Source organism: Microcebus murinus, chromosome 10 (genome assembly GCF_040939455.1).
Source record: "Microcebus murinus isolate Inina chromosome 10, M.murinus_Inina_mat1.0, whole genome shotgun sequence".
NCBI lineage: Eukaryota > Metazoa > Chordata > Mammalia > Primates > Cheirogaleidae > Microcebus > Microcebus murinus.
In genome coordinates, this window is record NC_134113.1 from 79,682,695 (window position 1) to 79,706,091 (window position 23,397).

General features: G+C 37.0%; 1 protein-coding gene across 5 annotated transcripts in view; it reads left to right on the forward strand.

Moving 5' to 3' along the window:
- The window catches only part of SOX5 (SRY-box transcription factor 5), a 1,016,716-nt gene that overhangs the window by 318,412 nt on the left and 674,907 nt on the right, over window positions 1-23,397 (forward strand). For 4 of the 5 annotated variants that reach the window (XM_076007578.1, XM_076007575.1, XM_076007577.1 and 1 more), the window contains exon 5: window positions 7,100-7,166. The exons of the other annotated variant lie outside the window; for it this stretch is intronic. The gene's annotated coding sequence lies outside the window, so the exon portion shown is untranslated. The remainder of the gene's footprint in view (window positions 1-7,099; window positions 7,167-23,397) is intronic. 5 annotated transcript variants of the gene reach the window in all.

A 23,397-nucleotide genomic window follows, 5' to 3' on the forward strand; every position in this document is an offset into this window, starting at 1 on the left:
CCTCTGTTTTAGGTGCTGGAGGTAAAGCAGTGAACAAAATAGGCAAGGCCATAAAACAAACTAATTTCAGAGATAGTAAGGGAAAAAAAGAAGAGGAAGAAGGATTAGTGATTTGATGCGATGGGAGAAGCCTCCAATTCTTGCATTTTTTTTTTTTTCACTATAACCTGACTAGCTCATTTTCATTACCTTTCATTACCTGATAGGCTCAATTACTTTATTTAATATATTAGACGGGCACAGTGGCTTACACCTGTAATCCTAGTGCTCTGGGAGGCTGAGGTGGGAGGATGGCTTGAGGCCAGGAGTTCATGACCAGACTGGGCTACATAGCAAAATCTACTCTCTACCAAAAAAAAAAAAAAAAAAAAAAAAAAAAATTAGCCAGGTGTGTGGTGCATACCTGTAGTCCTAGCTACTTGGAAGGCTGAGGCAAGAGGATCATTTGAACCAAGGAGTTTGAGGTTACAGTGAGCTATGATTGGGCCACTGCACTGCAGCCTGGGTGACGGAATGAGACCCTGTCTCTTAAAAAAAAAGCAAAAAAAACCCCACACACATTAGAAATACCTGAAGACAAAATAAGGAATTGATAGACCAGTCATATTTTGAAAATGTTATGTGATCTATTGGAAAGAAAATAAAATTTGGAGTCAGGCAGTCCCAGGTTCAAATCCCAGCTCTGCCACATGCTAACCATGTGATCACATGCGACTGAGTTCAACCCGGTATCTTCATGTGTTAGGTGGAATTAATAATGTACACTTCATAGGGTGGTTGTGAAGTAAAAACCCAGTGTAGACAAAGTGTCTAACACATAGCAAAATAAGTCAATAAGTGGTATTTTAAGGTTTTTGGCTACTACACAAGAAGTGGACCTGGATGGGATGCCCCAGTGGAAATCGGGGTGCTGTGCTGGAGACTGGGTTATATGAGGGTACTGCGGTTCAACTCAGAACCTTCGCAAAATTTTTTTCATACCCACTTAAATGACAATATACAATTTGTTTATGAATTTTGTTCTATTTAATAGCCTTTTTATTACTATGAAAATTATATAATTTATTGGAGAAACATTTAGGAAATGCAGATTAGTAAAAGAAGAAAGTAAGAACTTCCTGTAATTCTAAAATTAACATTGTAATATTTGGGCATTTATCATTTGAATCATTTTTATATCATGTGTGTGTTTGTATCGTTGTTCTATAAACTACCAATCCTCTGCTTATTTATCAAAATTAATATTTTACAACATTAATGTTTCGGAACAAAATTAACGTTTAGAAACTTTTGGGCTCTGCCGTCACAGGAATGTGTATTTTAATCTGTGCGCTGCTGATTGCTAATACTAAGTCTCCTTTTCCTCAGCATATCAGTAGGGAGAGGATCTGTTGTTTATTTAATCAACACCCTATTGTTAGCCCTTTGACCCATTCCATTTTTGTATATTATCCATACATTTTGAGATGACTATAATTTTGTGCCTATACTTGTTTTGTTTTTTGATATATTCTCAGAAATGAAATCATAAATGAACATGTGTAAATTGCTGGCTTATATGATCGAAATATTTTTTCAAAAAATTTCAATCATTTTCAACTTTCACCAGTCATGTATAAGAGGCTCCACTTCACCATACCTCTCCAGCCTGGGATATTATACTAAAAACTTGTACTAATTTGACATACCCCATAATTGAGTGCTTTCATATGTTTGCTAACCTTCCACTTGTAGGTCCCATGAACTGGGAAGAAGTTCCTTACTATCCCTTGGAGAGTTGGTAGAGGCTTCACTGAGAAGCTCTAATTATTGAGTTGAGTCTTGAGGGAAGGGTAGGCAGAGGAGAATGGCAGAACATGCTCGTGTTGTCTCCCGTGTAGGGGTTAAGACTGGAGTAAGGAGACCAGCTAAAGAAGGCACCATAATAGCCAGGGCGAGAGAGAAGAGCAGTAGCTATTGAAATGGACAGGAGGACAGACGTTATAAGTATTTGAGAGGTAGATGGCCATGATTCAGTGGTCAATTAGATGTGGAAAGTGAGGGAGAGACTCCCGCCAGGCTCAGCCTAAGGACTTGATATTGAAGTCACCCTTTTACTTAACATCTTCTGAGTTCGGTTAAGTTAGAAAACCTGAATTACAGTAAGCAAAGACTATGCCTTTTCACATGGTATATGTAAGTAGACAACTGTTGTTTTATCTTCTAGCATTCTCTACGATTGTCCTTCTAGAAAGAGTACTTTCTGCAGACAAACACACACACACACACACACACACACACACACACACACACACACACACACACACACAGAGCACCTTTCCTTTGGGAGATCTGCTTCTTCATTCTCTGTCCACCCCAAAGGCAAGTTACGTAGTCCTGACCAATCATATAATCTTATTCTGTTGGTTACTATTAATATAGGTGATGTTAAAAAAAAAAGCCCTAGTTACCCAATAAGCATTCAAAAATATCTTCCCTTATGACATTTCACTTTCCCCATTGAGTTAATTAAAATGCCTCTACATGTTCTTGCTTTGGCATGAAAGATTATAATAAGAATAGTAAGATTATCTGACATTGATTGAGCACTTATAATGGGACAGGCATTCTTTCACTTGATATGCATTAACTCATTTAATTCTATTAATCATCCCATAAGACACGAATTATTATAACCCCCATTTAACAGATGAGGACATGGGGAAACAAAGACATTAAGTGACTTTCCGGTAATCACAGAGAAGTGCTGGAGTTAAGATAGCTAAAATTAACGAATTCTTGATAGAGGAAATGTGGCATTTTTATTCATTGTCTTAAGGAACAATACCAACAATTAAACATCTCTTCTATAAGGTTAAGCTTTTCTTGTAATTACTCAGAATTTCTTTGGAACGAACTAAGATTATTGATCTTCTGGGTTTTTTACTTGATAATTATTTAATCAGATTAGTAATCAACTATATAAATGCTGTATCTATTTGGTGATGATGACGCTATATTCTGTATATCTGGTGTGCATAATTTTATCAATGGAAATTTCTACTTTATAATTTTTTACTTAATCTATTTATATACATTACAATGTCTACTATGCTATTAACTCTTAAAAGGCAAGTTCTATGTCTGATTCATCTTCCTAGCCTTCACAATAGGCAGAAGAAAAGAAATTAACATTTATTATTGAGTTCTGTAAGTACAGTAGTTCAATGAATCATCACTTTCTGAAACTTATTCAGAAAGATTTTGCCACCTATAGTAATTTGAGGCCAGAACTCTCAAACTTAAGTTTGTTTGATCCCAAAGTACATGCTGTTTTTATTTCTCTAGTCTGCCTTATTACATATGCAATATCTTATAATAAGTGCTCAGTAACTTTTTGTTGAGTAAATGAATACATGAATGGATTCTATTCAACAAATCCCCAATTTAACTCAAAGCAATGTGCATGCACACTTTAGAGAAGGGATTGGAGCCTTATTTAAATTTCAACAGCAGAAAATACACTCTAATAGTCAAATATATATTAAATAAAAAGCGAGGTTGGACACCCTAGGTGGTATAACTGAATTGATCAAGATGCTTAATCATATTACTCTTATCATCACAAAATTGGATACATGTGAGATCGTCTCTTAAGCACTGTAGCCTCTGAGTATCTTATTAATGCATTTATATTAAAATTAAAGGTTAATTAGATTGAATTAGAGATTTCAATTTTATGTCACTAAAATTTTATGAAATAAATGCTTCCTCGTGAATTTATCTAGTTTTGGTTAGCAGTTAAAATTTTCATTCATGACAGTCATCCTTAAATAGAGAATTCTAAAATCTCTAAGGTCTTGCAAAATTCTAAAATCTCTGTAATTTCCAACTTTCAACAAGTCGTATTCTGAACTATTGCGATCCTCTGGTTTAAAATTGTTTTCCTACACTATCAGCTGTGACAAAGTGACAATAATATTTATATTGTAATAATTGAGTACTGTTGAAAGACTAATGTCTGAGGACTAGTTTAAAAGTAGAACATCTTCCTGTTACATGTATTGTGAGTAGTATTTAGCCTTGGTATGCCATTAATGTTATCTGTCAGGGAATAATCTAAATTTATTTTGTATTATCTTAACATGATTAGATTTTTCAAGGCAGATGTGTTTACTTTTCCTTTGGAAAAAATGGGAATGAGACTGACTTAATGTGTCTTTGTTTTATAATATGTAATTCTTTAAAAATTGGTTTGTTGAGTTATAATTTATGTACCATACAATTCACTTATTTGTGTTCAATTCAAAGTTTAATAAATTCACAGGGTTGTTCAATATTACCACGATCTACTTTTAGAATATTTCCATCTGGCAAAAAGAAACCCTGTACTTGTTACCAGTCACTCTCCACTACTTCTTAATCTCCTTCCCCCATAATTCTAGGTAACCACTTACCTGCTTGATACCTTTACAGTTTTGCCTATTCTGGACATTCCTTATAAATGGAATCTTACAATATATGGTCTTTTGCTGCTGACTTCCTTCACATGATATAATGTTTTCACCGTTAATCCATGGGATAACATGTACTTCATTCTGTTTTATGGCTGGAAATTATATTCCATTGTATGGCTAAACAAAATTTGGCTTATAACTCAATATGTAAGTATTTCTTTTTTTTTTTTTTCTTTTTTTCCTTTGTGAGACAGCGTCTCACTTTGTTGCCCAGGCTAGAGTGAGTGCCGTGGCATCAGCCTAGCTCACAGCAACCTCAAATTCCTGGCCTCAAGGGATCCTCCTGCCTCAGCCTCCCGAGTAGCTGGGACTACAGGCATGCACCACCATGCTCGGCTAGTATTTTCTCTATATATTAGTTGGCCAATTAATTTCTTTCTATTTATAGTAGAGACAGGGTCTCGCTCTTGCTCAGCCTGGTTTTGAACTCCTGACCTTGAGTAATCCCCCATACCTCCCCTCGGCCTCCCAGAGTGTTAGGATTACAGGCATGAACTACCACGTCTGGCCTATATATAAGTATTTCAATGATGTTTTTAGTTTGTAATGGACAAGTCTTCCACTTCTATTATTAAATTTATACCTAAGTATTTTATTCTTTTCCATGCTATTATTAATGGAATTGTTTTCTCAATTTCACTTTCAGAACGTTTATTCCTAGTGTATAGAAATACAATTGATTTTTGTATGTTGAACAAGTATCCTGCAACCTCACTGCACTTGTTCGTTAGTTCTTAAAGGTTTTAGTAACTTTTGTAAGATTTTTCTAAATAAAAATAATAATGTTATTTACAAATAGAGATAGTTTTACTTCCTCTTTTCCAGCCTGGAAGCCTTTTATTTCTTTTTCTTTCTTAGTGAACCCCTCTGTAAACTCTAATACAGTGTTGAATAAAAGTGGGGTGAGCAGACACCCTTGTTTTGTTCCTGATCTTAGGGGAAAAACAGTCTTTCATCATTAAGTATTACAGTTTTGGATTTTTCATATATGATCTTTATTAGGTTGAGGAAGTCCCCTTCTATTGCTAATTTGTTGAGTGGTTTTATGGTGTTAAAAAATAAAGTGTTGGATTTTGTCAAATGCTTCTCAGCATCTATTGAGAATTGTATGATTTTTACCCTTTATTATATATTATATTATTTGATATTTAGATGTTAAACGAACTTGCATTCCCGGGATAAATCCTACTTGGTTATGGTGTTGAATTCTTTTTACTATTTTATGTACTCTAAAAGAATTTAGATAATCCAGAAAGCATGCAAAATTATTGAAGGTTTTTAAAATGAAAAGACATATGAATTAATAATCAAAGGATTTAGAAGTCACCTAGTCTTAGATCACCTCTAATTCTACAGCTTTAGCATGTTAGCCCAGTATCACATAAGTGGAATTTTATCACCCTAAAAGTATCAGTCTGAAGTATTATTGTTAAAATATTGACTCACATAATCTGTTTGATAATACAGACCCAACCCAGGGCAAAAAAAATGGTATGATTTTTATTTACACAATTTTAATAAGCCTGTTGCAAGATCCCATATATCATTAACAAATACTTAAAATGTCATGAAATCATAAAATTTTGTTATTTCAAGGGTCAAACCTTAAAAAGCACGGAATAGCTGATGGCTTCCCCTTATAAAAATTATATTCACAAATAATAAAATCATGATAAAAATGTATATGTATTGAAACCTTTTGGATTCATGGCCAGCTTATTAAGCCATTTTATAAACAGAGAAAATAAGTCTTCAAAGGATTAGATAAATTTCCAAAGACATAAAACTTTTCTGTCACGGGACCAATGATTAAATTCTGCTTATATAACACCACAGTCTGGCTCTGATACGGTGACCAAGTATAAATAGGATGTTTCTGTTTTTATTTTGCTCCTTTGGTTGTTGACCTAAAAATTACCCAATGAGTTTGTAAACTATTTATTCTTATGTAACTTAGTATCCTAGTACAACCTACTATCGTGCTTTGCTAAGTGCTAGTAGATATGTATTTAATAAATTGTAGTGCCTATTAGAATGTTTTGCATAAAGTACTGTAGCTATAAGTAATGTTGCATTATAAGTATATTTTAAGTCAACCATCATGGACTATAAAATGGTTATAATTAAGCATCTTAATAAAACTAGGCTCAGGATCTCCATAGGCTATATAGACACACACACCTGTGGGTGTGTATGTGCATATACACATGGGTGCTCACATGATCGAATTAATCATATGAAAAGTTTTAAGGGATATAATTGATAAGGTTCCAAAATAATTGGTTCACATTTTTATATTTCAACTGTTACTATTTCTTGAAAAGTCATTATTAAAAGTTTGTTTTTTAGTTGTTCATTGATTATTCATTCATTAACCATTAACTTGCGTAGTCCTGTGAGACTGACATTGTTGTATGGCTATGTATCTGGTCTAGTGAAAAGTTATTGCAATGAAGTTACTTAATTTTTTTTTAATTTGCATTAGAAATCTTGTTTAAACTTTCTTTATGATGTTTAATTTTTTTCATCTGTGTATTTTGGAATTACTTTGATTTCTCACAATACTTTTTTTTTCTTTTTTCCAATTTTTTTTTTTTTTTTAGCATTGCAAGAAATAGATAATATTGAGGACACCAGGAGTGGGAGAGATTGGACTGGGAGACTCAGCAGGTCAGGACATTTGCATTATCATTTGCTGATCCTTCTTTTGGCCATCAGTTCTACGGTTCTCAAATCTTTTACCACTTGCTTACTTCTTGTGTGCGCTTACTTGTGGTGTTCTCAGTTTTGCAAATCATGACTAACACCCTTATATACAAATCCCATCATCTGAAAATCCTCTTTTTAAGATCTAAAGATGAAAAAATAATCTAAAAAACTTTTAAGGATAGAAGAAAATTTCTTACCTAATAAGCTATATGGATACCCTGATTTCTAGTACTCATTGTATTATGTAAACTGTTTTGAAATGAAGGCTTCTTGATGGCCTCCCCAGAATCAAGTTCTTAAAACATATATAGTGTTAAAAAATATGTAATGGTATGCCGGAGTCTACCTCTAAAAACTCTTGACACTCTTCAGAATCAATCTGTTTGCCAACACTAATTTTAGGTACTGAATGTTGACTACCATGCATAGAATGAAGGTTAATTATTAATAAAGAACATAATTTCTATGTAATTATAAGGATCCCAATAGTCAAGGTGTCTAGTAGGAGCATCTGGTTGTCATTGTGGAAGGTTTGGTGTGAGTCATGCTCCTCAGTAAGCTTGGGTATTGCCACGAGTATGGCTGATGGTTTTGTGTTCATCTCCTGGTTCAGAGAAGTCTCTCAGTTGAATTTCAGTGATCAACAACTCTCACTGCTTAGTTATGTATAAAGACATGAGGATCTTCTCCCTCTCTGTTACCCCTCAAGTGTTCCCACTTCCACGATCCCCACGGAGTTTGTCTTAACTCCTCCACATTCAGATCTCCTAGAGAACAACTACCAGTGGGTTCTTTCAGTTTTCATCACACAGAGAGATGAATGCCTTTGTTCTTCAGTTTGATCAGAACTCTTCAATTAAAATGACTTAGTCAGAAAGGAGCTAAGCTTAAAGTTCTTCTGCCTGGATGCTTCAGGGATTTTGTTTTTTTCTAGCATTAACTTCGGAGATTAGACAGATTTCTATTGGCATGTACCTTGAGAGAACACCACCTTCCAGCTTAAAGGAAAGATAAATTTCAAGTATAACTTGATGCAATGCATATGCTCAAGTCTCTGCTCTTAGCTAAATTCGGGAAGAGTCCTGCAAAAGGCTGTATTTAAAATTATATGCCAAAGTAATTGGGTTTGTGAGTATGTCTGCAATGACTCTTGCAGAGTTGAGAACCATTTTTGGATGATATTTTCATAAGGAGTTTTCTGATAATAAACATCCCCAAATTTTCAGTTTACAAATATCAGTGAACTAAACAGTAAAACCAAATAAATTAAAGCTAAAAGTAGTGTTATATTGACATCCAACTATTATATAAATATTGACCTTAAATGGAATACAATTGTTGTTTGAGTTTTGCATGTTTAGAAGCAAAATAAAAAAGGAAGAGACAAACATCTCATAAATCCCTATCATCTTAAGAGGTAGAATGAGTCTCAGTCCAGTCCAATTATTTTACAAACCTAAATTGCTATCCAGAGTCACATGAAACATTAGTAACAGAACTAAATCTGTCTTTCCAGGCATGATGCAGGCCCATGACATTATGTTGCCTTACAGGTTATGGAACAAACCATTCTGCACACTATGTTATGCACACACAGGAAAATATCATATACTCACCATCTTCACCAATTTATCGTTTTATAAAGAAAGCAATTGCTACTAATACTTCACTTTGGATTACACTGATGTTCGAAGAAATCAAGAACTTTAAGATTTGTTTCTAGTCTTGTTTCCCTGGAGAAGTTTTCTGTTTAGCTGGATAAAATAAAAAGGTGATATCCATTCATTTATTCATTCTTACAAGGAAAATTCATGTTCTCCTGGAGGTCTCATTCTAGTGGAAGAAAATATGAAGTGAAGATTTTGATATGTATGTCAATGGGGATTTGTACTAGGAAGAAAAATAAAGCAGGGTAAATAGAGAGCAATGAAAGGCTATTTCAGATATACTGTCTAGGGATGTCCTTTCTGATAAGGAGGGAATGGAGTGGAGGAGGCCTGAATGGGGTGAGAGAGGGAGCCATTTAGATTTGTGGGGGAGGAGAAGTGTATTCAGTGGGCAGAACAAGTGTTAAGGAGTGTGCCTGGTTTGTTGAAGGAATGGCAAGCAGAGCAGTGGCAGGAAGAGAGCAAGGAGCAAGTAAGTGAGGGATGAGACTAGGGAGGGTGATGTGGCATCTGTCATATGCAGCCTGGTGGACCATGGTAAGACCTTGACTGTTATTCTAGTGAGATGGGAACCATTCAAGGGCTTTTAGCAGATGAGGGGCATGATATGTCTTATTGGTTGTGTACAGCATTTAAAAGATTTCCCTTTATAGACAGAATATAAATTATGAATAAAAATAGACTTAAATTAATAAGCATTAGGGTAACTGTCTCATCAGGATATTGACTGAGAATTGTGTTCAAGGAACTAATGGTAGAGAATACAGCTATCCTTTCTCTTTTCCTTGTCTTTTTTTTTTTTTTGCAGAATTCTTATGAATGTGAATCATGTTCTTTGTACAATAACTTATTGTTTTATAATAGATACCTTAATGATTATGATATATAATACTTAAAAATTGTGTGCATCCGATTAGTTGCTTGGCACAGCTGAATTTCTCGTTTGTTTGTCGTTCATAATTTCTACCAAAACCACATAGCCTTGTATAAGTCCAGAAACAAGTCCTGAATTTTATCTTCTATCTGCAAGGGAAGATGTCTGAAAATTATGTTATCATTTTATTATAACTATTACATGTTCCATGAGGCAATTTAGGAGGAGAAAACACAGAGTAGCTTTGTTGTTGTTGTTGATGTTGTTTTTCTCTGTAAAAAAACACCCCACAATTTAGTAGAAGTTAGAGGGCATGAATCCTGGGAGCAGCTCTTAAACTTATCAGCTGGGTGATCTGGGGTCTGGGACTTGTGTTTACCTACCAAATGACCTATGGGAGAAGTTGGGTTGTGGTGTTATGCTGCAGTTCCTTTGCATTTGTTTAGGCATTGTGTGTCTACAATGTGAGAAATGGAAAGTTGTTGACTAAAGAGTTGCCTACATTAGAAGTAACCTTTTATAATGTAAATGAGAAAATAAGGGATATTACTTTATATAAATTAAGGAGGAAAATGTCCATATTTATTTTCAGAAAAATTATTAGCCTAGGGTAGATATTATTGACACTTGGAAGGAAGGGTTGTTTAGAAAATTATCACTCTTATCAGGTGAAGAAGCAAAGTGACTATTAAAAAAGGACTTTGAGAGGTGGAAGTGCCTTCTACTTGAAATCTTGTGGCAGCAGTTTTCAATTGCCAAATAACTATTCATCACAAAATTTTCAAACCTTTGAATAAATACATTAGAAACTCTAAACATTAAAAAAACTCTTACTGGGTTATCTAAGCTTGGATTTCCAATATTTGGCTACCAAATATTCATGCAACAACAACAAATATATATAAATATATATACATACACACATACTTGTTTATGAATATTTAATATTTTCTTGAAAATTTTTATTTATTCTAAATTATTTATGTTTTAGTCATAAGAATAAGAATCATTTCTATGATTATAGTGAGAAATAAGAAAATTATTCTTTGACATTATTATTTAGAGCGGGCATGCCTAACTCAACTTCACATAACTCACATGAGCCATGAGCAAATGATTACAATGTGTGATGGGATGTCACAAAGGCTGCATAAGAGCTACAAGGTGTCATTCTGTGAGAGGTTATAGAGAAGGGAAGAGAATGTTTCATAGACAAGGCGGTATTTGAACTGGGCTTTAAAGGTTGCATGTGATTTTGCCAAGCGGAGATGCTGGACACTGGGAAGATTGCCAAGAATATGTTTAAGGTTCTGATGTCTTAAGTGCCGCTTTCGGTCTGAGTAAGTTTGGATATAATACAAGGGCTACAAAAGGAGAATAGCAACTATAAAGGGAAATTGGGGTCAAATCATAGAGGACTTTGAATCTTATGCTAAGTCTTACTCCAGTAGGATTTGGTGAGTCATTGAAAATTTTTGTTTGTTTTAGGAAAGTGGGAAGGTGATTAGAGCTGTACCTTGGGTTAATTACTAAGATGTTAATATGAGGTTGATTGAAATGAGAGAGGCTATAAGAAGGAAGATAGGAGACCAATGCAATCATCAAGAGAGTCAGGACTGAGGTGGTAATACCTGAAGACAGATAGAAGCAAAGATTTGAAGATAGACTCTATAGGGCTCGATGTCTTCCTAAGGTGATAAGGGATGAATCGCAACCTTGAGTCCCTGAAATAAAGGCCATGCAGTTCATAGACATAGGAAATCATAAAAAGCAGTTGATTGTTTTCATTGATTTCTTCTTTTATTCTTTGATCAGGGAATATGAATTGTTTTGAGAGTGTTTATATTTGAGGTGCCTATGTTGATATTGAGGAAGGATTCTATTTCACAGATTCTGGAACCTGGCATGGTAGTTGAGGATGAAGCTATGTGAATTTAAACTTAATGAAGAAAGTTTTCTCTTTAGTGGCATAAGGGCAATCCAGACTGAGGAAATACCCTGAAAGACCAGGGGCACGAATGCCAAGTGAAATTTTGAAGATCACACAGAATAGTGGAAATAGAGGAAACTATGAAGTTTGAATTGTAGCTCTGCTGCTTTCTAAACTGTATGCTCCTGAAGTAGGCATTGGTTTATTTATTCATCTTCTAATTTTTCTCCTAAGTGATCTCCAAATAGAGAGTACTAAATGTAGGCTTTATTGGCTTACTGGGATATAATCGTTTCTAGAGTATGGACTTTTATCACATATTGAAAATCGTCTGTGTATTCATTCATTTATTCATTCATATATTCTTGTTGAGTTTTACCCCATGACAGACACTCTTTATTATATTGCCTGACTTTTCCTCTATATCATTTCAGCGAGATGGAGTCCTCACTGGTTCAACTTGGCATAGTCCCCTCAGTTAGTTATAGGGGGAAAAAAAAGAATGATTGCTTTAGGTCTTGTCCATTGATGGAATGATGCCATTCACATCTCCGACCAAGTTTCCTCTTCCTCAAGTTGGTTGGGGTGACTCCCAAAGGAAGTGGTGGTGGATGTTGCCTTTACTTTTATAATAACAGAAAAGAATCATGATGCTGATTTCCTTTAGCTGCTTATAGTAAAATATTTAACTCACGAATGATTTAAATCATCCTCTTTAACGGTAGTTAAACACACTGATGTTACAGAGATCTGCCAAACATAACTATTATCATGTGACTACTGAGAAGTTTTTGGACGGAAGTGCTAGTTAGAAGAGGGGCGCCCTATCCCCGAATGCTGAATGAGTGCTTGCCCGGCGTGTCCCCAGGAACAGGAGCTGACACAGGTGTTCAGCACAGTTGCTTACTGCTTCCCATCAAGAAGGATGGGGGGTTCTTAGTGCTGCTTGTTTGTGGCACTCAGCATATTTGGCAAGCAGTCAGCCCTGGCTGTGGATTTCCCCGGGGAAAATAAAAGCCACAGGGAAGTCATCAGCGTGACCTTCTGCTGGGTAGTTGGCACAGAGTTGCACCACAGGATAGCTTTCAGTTGTCATTTTCTGAACGGGTAGATATCAGGTGCCGATGGAGGCGCCCCATTCAAGGTGGAAGGTGGAGAAGGAAAGAAAAAATATTGAGCAGAAGCTTACCAAACAATTCCCAGTCATGAAGCTTAACACCAACTGATCTGCTGATAAAAGGGATTTTTTTTTCGGGGGAGAGGGTGGCAGTTTTGGGGGTGTTTCTTTTGGTTCTGCAAGCATAATTATAAGCTTTCCTATTTAAGTCTGACCCATCATATTGAAATGCTGTCACTAGTATCATTAGCAAGTAAAGTGTTGATAACATAGTCAAATGCACAGCAGAGTTCTGGCTCTTAAGTGTCTGGACTAACTCCCAATATTAGGAATAGGAGTCAAACTGCCATCACTTTTCCTGTGCTAACAGACGCCCTGCCATTAGCAGTCTGAAGGCAATTTTAATAAAATACATAGCCCTGCTGAGTTGGTCTCAAAAGATAAATAAGCAATGCAGAAAAGAAGCTTTTGTTTAAAAGTAATTATTTAAACTATGCATTACAGGTAATTTTCTTTTACCAGTAAGGCAAATGCTATCAGAATTTCAATAATGATTTGGTGGCACTTATCTAAATAATGTGATATTGTCATTTCTAAGAGTTAAAGCAGTGTGCTTATTTTTACTTATATACAAAATGAGGGCAAATTGGATCCAGGTATCATGTGCATGTGTTTTACAGTTGATATTACATTTTTGGGTGAACAGTGTTGTATTCTTGGACAGATTTATGGAAATGTAACAAGCTGGTGATAGAGTTCTGGGAACTGCAGACTTGACTTGCAAACACAGATTAGAACAGGAGGGCAAAGAACATCTTTTTATTTTTCCTTTGCTGTCAGAAAAGAAATCACATTTCAGTCTTTTAAAAGCTCTTTTAATAGGATGCTTGTACATAAACCATAGTCACAAGGGTATAATAAATGTGTGCATGTATCAGAGGAGCCAGAGCTTTGTTTGCCAAAAGGTAAAAAGCTCAGAAAGGTTTCTAAGAGTCTATTTGGAAACCATTAAAACCACCACCTTTTCTTTCCTTCTTAGTCACGAAATCCTTAAATTAATATAGAATTAGTTCTGGCCCTACTGTAGGCAGAGTGAGAACTCGCCCACATAAGTGGGATGCAGGGGGTGTCGGGAAGGCTTCTATTTCTCACTGCCATCCAGGGGAAAGTAAAGCAGTAAGATGTGTGGAATGAGACAGACCTCAGTTCAAATCCCACTCGAATCCCAACTCTTTTTCTCATGATCTGTCACCCTAAACACGTTGTTTGTCTTCTTCAAGCCTTTGTTTCCTTGTCTATAAGATGAGGATAATAATAAAACAAGCCTTGTATGATTGTTTGTGAGGATGAAAAGGGACAACACGTGTAAAACATTTGGGGTGGTGTCTGGCATAGGGTAAGCACTCAGGAAACTTTCATTTTTATTTTGATGAGCAATTAACAAAATTGTATCAGAGAAAGTTGTATGTCAAACATTGTCATAGGAGTTGGGATAAATATGTTGGTTAATATATGGTCTCTATTTCAATACTAAAAAAGTCCAATGCAAAACAGGCATGTAAGCGGATAACTCAGGTACAGCATACCACTTGTTGTAATATGAATATGGATCTTGGAGACATAAAGGAGGCAGGGCTTAATCATGGCCATGGGAAAAAAATACCGTAAAATCTTCTTGATTTGTTAAGCTTTCAAAGAGAAGACACTAAGCTGTATAGTTTCGTTTAGAGCTGTTATGATCAAAGCCAACTATGTTTTTTTTTCCAAGAGTGATTTTCCCCATCTTCTTGTTCTTTCTGTTCTTCCTCCTTTACATGTATATAAACCTCCCTTTTAATTGTTAGCACCATGGTTAGGTGATATCTGTAGTCGGCGAAAGGAGGTACACAATAACCACTCAAATGTTGCTCACCGTCTTGCTAAAATGATTTGTGGGAGAGTTAAAAAAGAGGCTTTATTTTCATACATTGCTGATAGGAATGTAACTGGCACAAGCCTTTTGGTGAGGATGTTTGCATTATCTAACGAATCTAGGTGTATATGTGTAATCTTTATACCCCAAATAATCCCACTTCTAGGAATTTATGCTAAAGACACACCACCAACAATCTGAAAATCATATGCCCAAGGTTATTCCTTGCAACATTTTTTGTAATTGTGAAATATCAAAAGCCACCTAAATGTTCATGCTTAGGAGAGTAGTTGAATATATTGTGGCATCTCCACACTATCTCCACATCTCCTATGCAGCCATAAAAAGAATGAACAGAGATAGAATGAATTCCAGGCTATATTGGTAAGTGAAAAAAAGCAGAGTGAAGAAAAACAGCATCTAGAATGGAAGGAAAATAAGAAAATATACATGTATCTGCTATTGGAGGCAAAAAATAGGAAGGGTAAACCAGAAACTCCTGACACTGATTACTTTCCCAGGTTGGGCCCAGGGAATGGGGACGGACAGAATGAGAAGGCACAGGATGGAGTCGAAGGAGTTACCAAGAGTAGGCTTATCTGAATGGATTTTCTTTTTGTTTATTTCTGCTTTTTGGAACTGTGTTATTGCACACAGTCAAAAACTAAATAATTAAAATGAATTAGGAGTATTCAGGGAGCCCCATATAAAATATAAAAAATAGTGAGTAAATTTAACTGTATCCTTTTTTATATATATATTCTTAACTATTGCAAATGAAGGAAGTGGGAGGGGGGGAGCTAATCTAAGTAATTTTACCAAAGAGTATTTGAACTTTAGACTCTAAGATTTTAAAAACTTAACAACAAAAAAATAAACAAACAAAAAAAAACTCCTATTGTATTCTAATCAGAATATTTGTTTTTCACAAGCTATGGGTTAATGATTTTTTTTTTCAGGAGTGAGACTTAGCATTTCTAAAACTGCTTCAATAGTAATCTAGGACTGTGGATAATTAGAGTCATTTCCTCAATGTCAGAGAAAAGGAGAGGGCTAGAATAAATCCTGCAGTGTTGGATTGGAATCTGAGATATCAATAAGAAAAACGTATATCACAGATATGCAGATATGTAAATAAAGAAATAGGGTGTGTGTGTACCTTTATATGTCCCTAGCTCTATGTGCTAAGAGGGCCTAGCAACTCCAACACCCCAATAGTGATGAGCACATTTAGAACCTAGATCTTGGTTTCTAAACACCATTTTCCAGCAAAAGAATCCTTGTGGAAATGGATGATTCCAGGGCTGGAGCCAGAGAAGTACATGATAAGAGTCCGGAACATCTCGTGGTGCTAGAAAGTAAGGAAGGACTAAAAGATGATGGAAACATGTTGAAATAACATAGGAGCCAAGTTGACATAGCTCTCAATTGCCAATCCTGGGACATTTGAGCAAGAAAATAATGATAGTAATGGATTATGCTCACTATAGTCCATGATGTTATAAAAATTATTGAATAAATAAATAAATGGGGGAGAAAGGAAAGCTCCTTTTTTTTAGCAGTAAAATACTAATTAATACATGTAGATGGAATGATGGAAATAGAAATTACCACTTGGTAAACACCACAGTAATAATTATTTCATGTAAGAATCATCAAATGGATGTTAATTTTGTGGGTGAAAATATGATGATGAATGGGATATTTACATAGTGTCAAAGTAGCTCCTCTCAAAATACTTATTAATTATACAAGGGAAAGTAGTAACTTTACAGTGGAAAAACCTGGCAGACACCACCTAAAACAAATGATCAAAGTTAATATTACTAGTACTGAGACACATCTGCATCATGTGCCTCTCATATGATTCACTGAGAAAGGCACAAAAAGTAATTTCTGTCATGTTCTTGCCAAAAATGCATAACATGAATTTAATCTGAAGAAATATCAGACAACCCCAAAGGAACATGCTACAGAATAACCTGGCAGTGGTCTTAAAAAATGTGAAGGCATGAACAACAAAAACTGAGGAATTGTCCCATATGGAAAGAGATAAAGAAAAGATGACAACTAAATATTAGCTCATGGTCCAAGAAAAGACATTAGTGGGACAATTGTTGACATTTAAATAAGGGTGGTAGATCAACTAATAATATTGTATCAGCGCTAATTTTTTGGTTTTGATGATTGTATTGTGCTCCAGTAAGATGTTAATATGTGTCAAAGCCGGGTGAAGAATATATGGGAACTTCTCATACTATTTTTGCAATTTGTTAGCAAGTCTGAAATCATTTCAAAGTGAAATATTAAGTTGCAAAATAAAACAAATTAAAATGCCTTAAGTAAGAGGTATGTGTGTGTTATCCATCCTTTTTTATTTTCATAAAGAAAATAGTTTGTTTTCCACTGTAGGGTAATGTCACTAGACTAGGAAGAAAGGAAACATTGTAACAGATAGCTTTGCGACACTGTGACTTGGGTCATATTCTGTCAACTTGGCTCTGTCACACCCTGTATAAGCCCTGAGGGTACTTACTATACTTTTATATTTTGCTAGTCTATTTGTCAATAAAATAGGAATAGCGATCTAGGAATATGGTTTCTAATTATTCACACCAGTGGAGGAGAGCTTGAGATTTTGAGTATGGAGCCCAAAAACAATAATTTTGAGAAGCACTCAAGTGAAGATCAAGATTGAATGCCAATGAAGGACTAAGTATATCCTAGTAGATGTAAAATTTCAGATTATAAAAATATTTCTATAGAGAGAAAGAAGAGCTAGTACATTAAATTCCATAGGCGTGTATGGAGTTTAGAGATCAGTAATCAAACAAAAACTGCAAAGGAAATAAGGGGTCCAGTGTACAAGCATAGCCAGTCAGTCTCTCAGTCTCTGAGGGCCCATATGAAGTCAGAAACAAGGTCTAATGACTCACACCTCCCAAAGCTTGATGGTGCCAGTGAGGTGGGGGTAGTATTCATTAATATTTTGTGACGACGTTAAAGGACTAGGATAAAGGATCAGTAGCAACTTAGAGCTGCACAGAGGTCTATATACCTACCAGTTTGTTTTCCTATACATTAATGTTAAAAATCTTCGTGTTCAAAATAGTTACAAGGTGTAGGCAGAGAGATTGACTTCATTAACTACATTTTACAGGTTAGAAAACTCAGATCCAGAGGTTCTCAAATCATACAGCTAGTGGAGAAAGAACTTGCATGCTAGACCAGGGTGTTCACTTGAGTTCAAGAACCTTCTACATCAGGGAACTCCCTAAAAAAGCACATGAAACTTTTGTGTATAAGATTATGCAGGTGCATTTTTTTATTTTGAGGAAAAGATACAAATTAGCCGATCCTATCAGATTTTCGAGGGGTCTACAACTTAAAACAGGATAAAAATATCAATTTTCTTTCCACACTAGTGCACAATATGGAGTGGAAATATTTTTGCTCGACTTGGGAATATATAACTCTTATAGTACATGTACTCAAGAAGCATCAGTATCAGTAGCATTTAACGGAGAGATTGTAGGACTTGCCCAGAATCACAGGAGTTAGTGCCAAAAATAAAACCAGAACTCCAGCTGCCCATAGTCAGAGAAGTGGTTTTCCTGTTGACCATGTTATGAATTGTCTTTGGAGCAGAGAGTTCTCCGATAGACCCTCACTAACTAGGAAGACTGGAAGTCCAGTTCCTGGGTCTGGTACTAATGGAGGAGGTCAGATCCAAAGGAGCTTCGAGCAGCAACCAGACTTCCGGTGCTCTGCTGAGACATTGATTAGCATTTTGAGCATAAGGGTGATTTAAATAAAATTCTGTGGTTTGCTTGAGAACCCTGGGGGTGGAGTTGAGGGCAATAGAATTATCTTAAAGAAAATGTCTTTTAAATGTGGCAAAAGCCTTGGAGTGAAAATTATGAATGTGTCTGTCTCATTTGACACCTGCAACAGCTCCCAGAGTTTTAGCTTCCTGAATTACTCTGGGGCATTGGAGAAGCCTTGGAGAAGATCCTTCTGTCCAGGGGCAGTATACACCTTTGAAGAATACTTTGCATGATATCAAAATCTCTATAGCGCTTTGACCTTTGCCAAAAAGGTTACAGATCTATAAAGGCACCCAAATATTGTCCCTGTCTGTGAGTGTACGTGTTGCCATGGCAGAGTAGGTCAAATACAAAAAATATTTACCATTAAAATCGGAGTCCCTTATCACTCACATATTTTTTTCTTAAATTCATAAATTTATATATAAATATTCATAAATATATATGTATTTGACTTCCAAACTCAAGGTTTATGCAAGACTTAATATCAAGATGTGTTAGAAAGATCATACGAAATTTAAAATTTAATCTAATCATCAATGATTGAGAAAGCAGTACAGAATTTAAGAGCTGGATAATGCTTATCTAAGTCACTGATTTTGTAGGCAAGGAAGTGAAGCTCAGAGAGGTTAAATTTTGCATCATGTTACACAGTTAATAAGTGACAGAGCCAGAAAAAGTACCCAGATTTCCTGATTTCTAGCCCAGTTTTCTTTCCACTATGGCATGGTGCCTTATGACACATATGAGATTAGAGCAAAATTATATTTGTTGAAATGCATGAGAAGTGTTGTGGGTCTTTGGATGGTGTTTTGTGGAAGGATTGGGGTCATTCAATCCTTGATTTTTTCCCCCTATTTTATACTCTAAAATTAGTAAATGAATAATATCCTTCATCTACCTCAAATTAATAAGGTCCTACTGACTTATTTTCTTTTCAACAATCTGCCTATAGTTTTGAAAATTGCCTTCTCTCAGAACAAATGCCTGCATACATTTGAGTTTCTAGCTCTTGAGTTGCTAACCCACTAAGTGACTAATCTGAGAAATCACCTCTCTCGTTAGGTGCACTGGATTGCAAATATCTTTTGATAATACTGCAGCGGCAGTGTAGGGATTTGCAACTGGCAGGCAGGAATTGAATTGCCATCATTTGGCTTTAGCAGGAGTTAGAGTCTTGTCTCCAACACAAGCATGAGCCAAGGTACTGTCTCCTTTTTTCTAATTTTAGTTGGAACCATTGGCACTGATCTTACCTAGACAGACTAGTGTTATTTCTACCCAGCACAATCTGCTGGGATGGGCTCTCTTCCAAGCCATTCAGTTGAACTTCTCCCCCTGATTTACCAAACAGAGATATGATTGGATGTCGAGGTTAGAAGCTTTCACCCTTTTCGTTAGAAGTCATCCGTTCAGACATAGAGATTCTAAGTTTAATTGGTTCAATGTATGACTCAGAGAGAACTGGCTGTTATGACTGAAAATTGTCGCGTGCTTTAATTGTGGGTCAGGAAGCAATTACTCCGACGTTTTGGTGCTGGGGCATAGATATTGATACATTTAACTATCAGGGTGAGAGAAAAGGTGAGAAGTGATGCCTGCTTGCAGCCCTCACCTATCTTATTCTGGAGCGGACGAGTTGTACAATTGTCCTGTCGTGGTCTGTAATCATGGGCATCCATCCCTTCTGGCACCTCTCATGACCTCAGACACAGTGGCCATGCGGTGGCTCCCATCTGCGTCCCTTACCCAACACTCAGGGGGGTCCTGTCAGACTGCCAGTGCTCTCCCTCAACTAACTCTCATGCCATTGGGACGGAAAGGGGGCATCTCAGCCTCTTGGACCTTGGTCATCTGTGCAGCCACACCTATCCTTCTTTCTCCCTGCTTCAGTTTGTCATGTGATGTCAGCTGCGGTGCCTCTGTCTCACCGAGTGCCATCTGGGAAGCAGGCCGCAAGTCCTCTTTTTGTTTGGAGCCTAAACATAAAAGGGATTTTTATTATTTCCACCCCACCCCAACCTCTCTACTCTGGGTTATACATATCAGTGTATAAAGTCTCTTCCGCCTGGTGACGCTCTCTTTCCCTAAATCGAAAGTGCCAAAAACATACAGAATCTTTTGCTGTTACACATAAACAGTGATTTCCTGCATGTAAAAGCACAGGAGGTTTCTCCCCTGGTTCCTTGTGACCCAAAGGAGGTTATTAGTTCATATGTCGCCATGCAGAGGTCTCAATGGTAAGTAGCAATGACACCAGGCCCAGCCCTCGTGGGCTCACGGTGAGTTCACGTGGAGTTTACTGGTTTTTGTTAGTCTCCAAAACAATAGGTATAAGCATACCCACAAACAGCTCACCGATAGAGAGGTCCAGACAAACAACAAGAGAATATGTTTAAACTTTATGAAAAAGAGAGCTTTCAAGTGGGTATCGCATCCTGAAGATCTGGTTGAAAAATACCAAATCATTATCCAAGTGGAAAAGAATGCCATAAAATTGAAGCCATTACTCATTTCTCTCTCTCTCCTCTCTTTTAAAAATTTTTTTCTGTTCCCTTTTTGGACACTGGTTGTGGTAAAAGGTCTGTGTTCGCAGCATGCCACATCCTGTTGTTAACTTTTGCCCAGTTCTGAATGATGGACTAGCAGCTCTCCTATGGCGTGACTAGTACAGTAGGATTAACAATAATAAATAATAATTATTAAACACTTAGACTGTGTTTATGTGTGTTAGATGGTATGTTGTTTAATTATCAGTTACCAGAGCAGCCCCCCCCCTTTTTTTTTTTGGTGTTACTATTATCCTCATTTGACAGTGGAGCAAGTTCATGCAGGGAGAGAGTCCAAGGGTCCGCTATGATGGGAAGTGGGCAGACCAGGATTCTATTTGACACCAAAGGCCGAGTCCCTACCGCTTAGGAATTGTGTTCAGTTTCAAGTAACAGAAACCTGAGTGACAGCAGTTTGAACAACATAGGAATTTGTCTTTCTTCCATAACTCTGACAGGGAAAAAGTATTGGGATGTGGCCACTCGCCACCTCCACCACTCCCATCCCTGCAGGCTGGAGCTCTGCGGGGCACCCTACTGGGGCTGGGCCTGGTGTGCCAATGCCCACTGTCTGGCCCGGGCTCGGTGCTTGGCCTCCTGCCCCCGTCCTCTGGCCATGCTGGCTGCGTGATCTTGATTGGATACTTTTTGAATCCCACTGTTGCTGATTGGATGTTAAAGCTTGTGGCTGATTGGATGGTAAAGCGTGTTGCTGATTGGATGTTAAAGCTTGTTGCTGATTGGATGTTAAAGCTTGTTGCTGATTGGACGCTTTTTGAGCCCTACCAAGGGTATAAAAACAGGAGGAGAACAAGGAAGGGGGGTCAGAAGTCAGAAGTTGGCTGAGCCTGCTGGAGGAATAAAGACTGTTCTCCTACGCTTTGTGTGCCGCTCTATTCTTTCTCTGGTCAAGAGCTGTGTAACACAAGCTGTACAATTTCTGTAACAACACAGATGGTGCAGATGCAATCCAAGCCAGCTGTTCCACCATCTATCAGGGACTCAGACTCCTCCTAACTTTCTCTTCCTGATATCCTCATGCTGATGCTCACAAGAGCCTGGCAGGGCTGTGGCAGGCCGGCCTTAGCTCTTGTAGGAGAAGCACAAAGAGCCCAGAGCAGCAAGGCCAAGGCAGGCAGGGCTGTCCCCTTCTAAAGGCTTTGTCCTGAATCCCAGCCTCCCTGCTCTTCCATGCACATCTCACTGGTGTAAAGTAGGGCTCTATTTATCAGGAAGAGGGTAGGGAAGGGATGTTGGGTAGCCAGTTAGCATTCTCTGCCACAGCTCTCACTCCCCCTGCATTACTGCTTTTCCAGTTTTAACGTAAGAATAAGGATAGAAAATGTCGTTGCTGTTGTTTATTTTAAAATCATAAATTTTCCTTTGTCTGGGGTCTCCTCCATAGTTACTCTTATTAAAATGCAGACACATTCAAACAGACACACGTGCACGCATTTGTGTGTCTCTTCAATGGAAAGGCATCCGTCTTCTAATGGAATACTTTATGTAGAATCTTCAGCAAATATTTAGCACAGACCTGCTTCTAAAGGATATTAAATTAATCTGGAAACGAGGAACTGAGCATTACCCAAGTTTAGAGGAAATGTCAACTGAACCCTGTCTCTACCTTCCAAAATGCTAATTGACAAGTGGTTAGTTATTGGGATAGCAGTGTTTTCCTATAGGATAGGCTGAGTTGTACATTTTCCTCTTTAAACCTGATGAAACAAAAATTATTAACCAGAATATTATCTGCAGGAAGCAATACATTTTCAACTTCAAGAGGCTAAAATTCCATGAACTTACTTATTCTTTTGTACCCTAATGCTTGAATATAAACAAGAGAGGTACATTTATGAAGTGAGAGAGGATTGGTTGAAGATTGCAGCGAAACATAAAGTGTGTGGGATCATTATCAGATTGGTCCCCCTATATCCTATTTATTTATTTATTTATTTATTTATTTATTTATTTTTGAAACAGGGTCTCACTCTGCTGCCAGGGCTAGAGTGCAGTGGCATCATCACAGGCCACTGCAATCTCAAGCTCCTGGGCTCAAGTGATCCTCCTGCCTCAGCCTCCTGAATAGCTTGGGACTACAGGCATACACCACCATGCCCAGCTAATTTTTAAATTTTTTAAAGAGACTGTTGGTCTGGAAGTCCTGTGCTCAAGCATTCCTCCCACCTTAGCCTCCCAAAGTGCTGAAATTAACAAGGGTGAGCCACCGTGCCCAGCCTGATTGACTCTTTTTAAATAAAAACTTACCTTTATCTTCTCTCCTACCCCAGTTTCCCTTTTAGAAATGCTGTCATG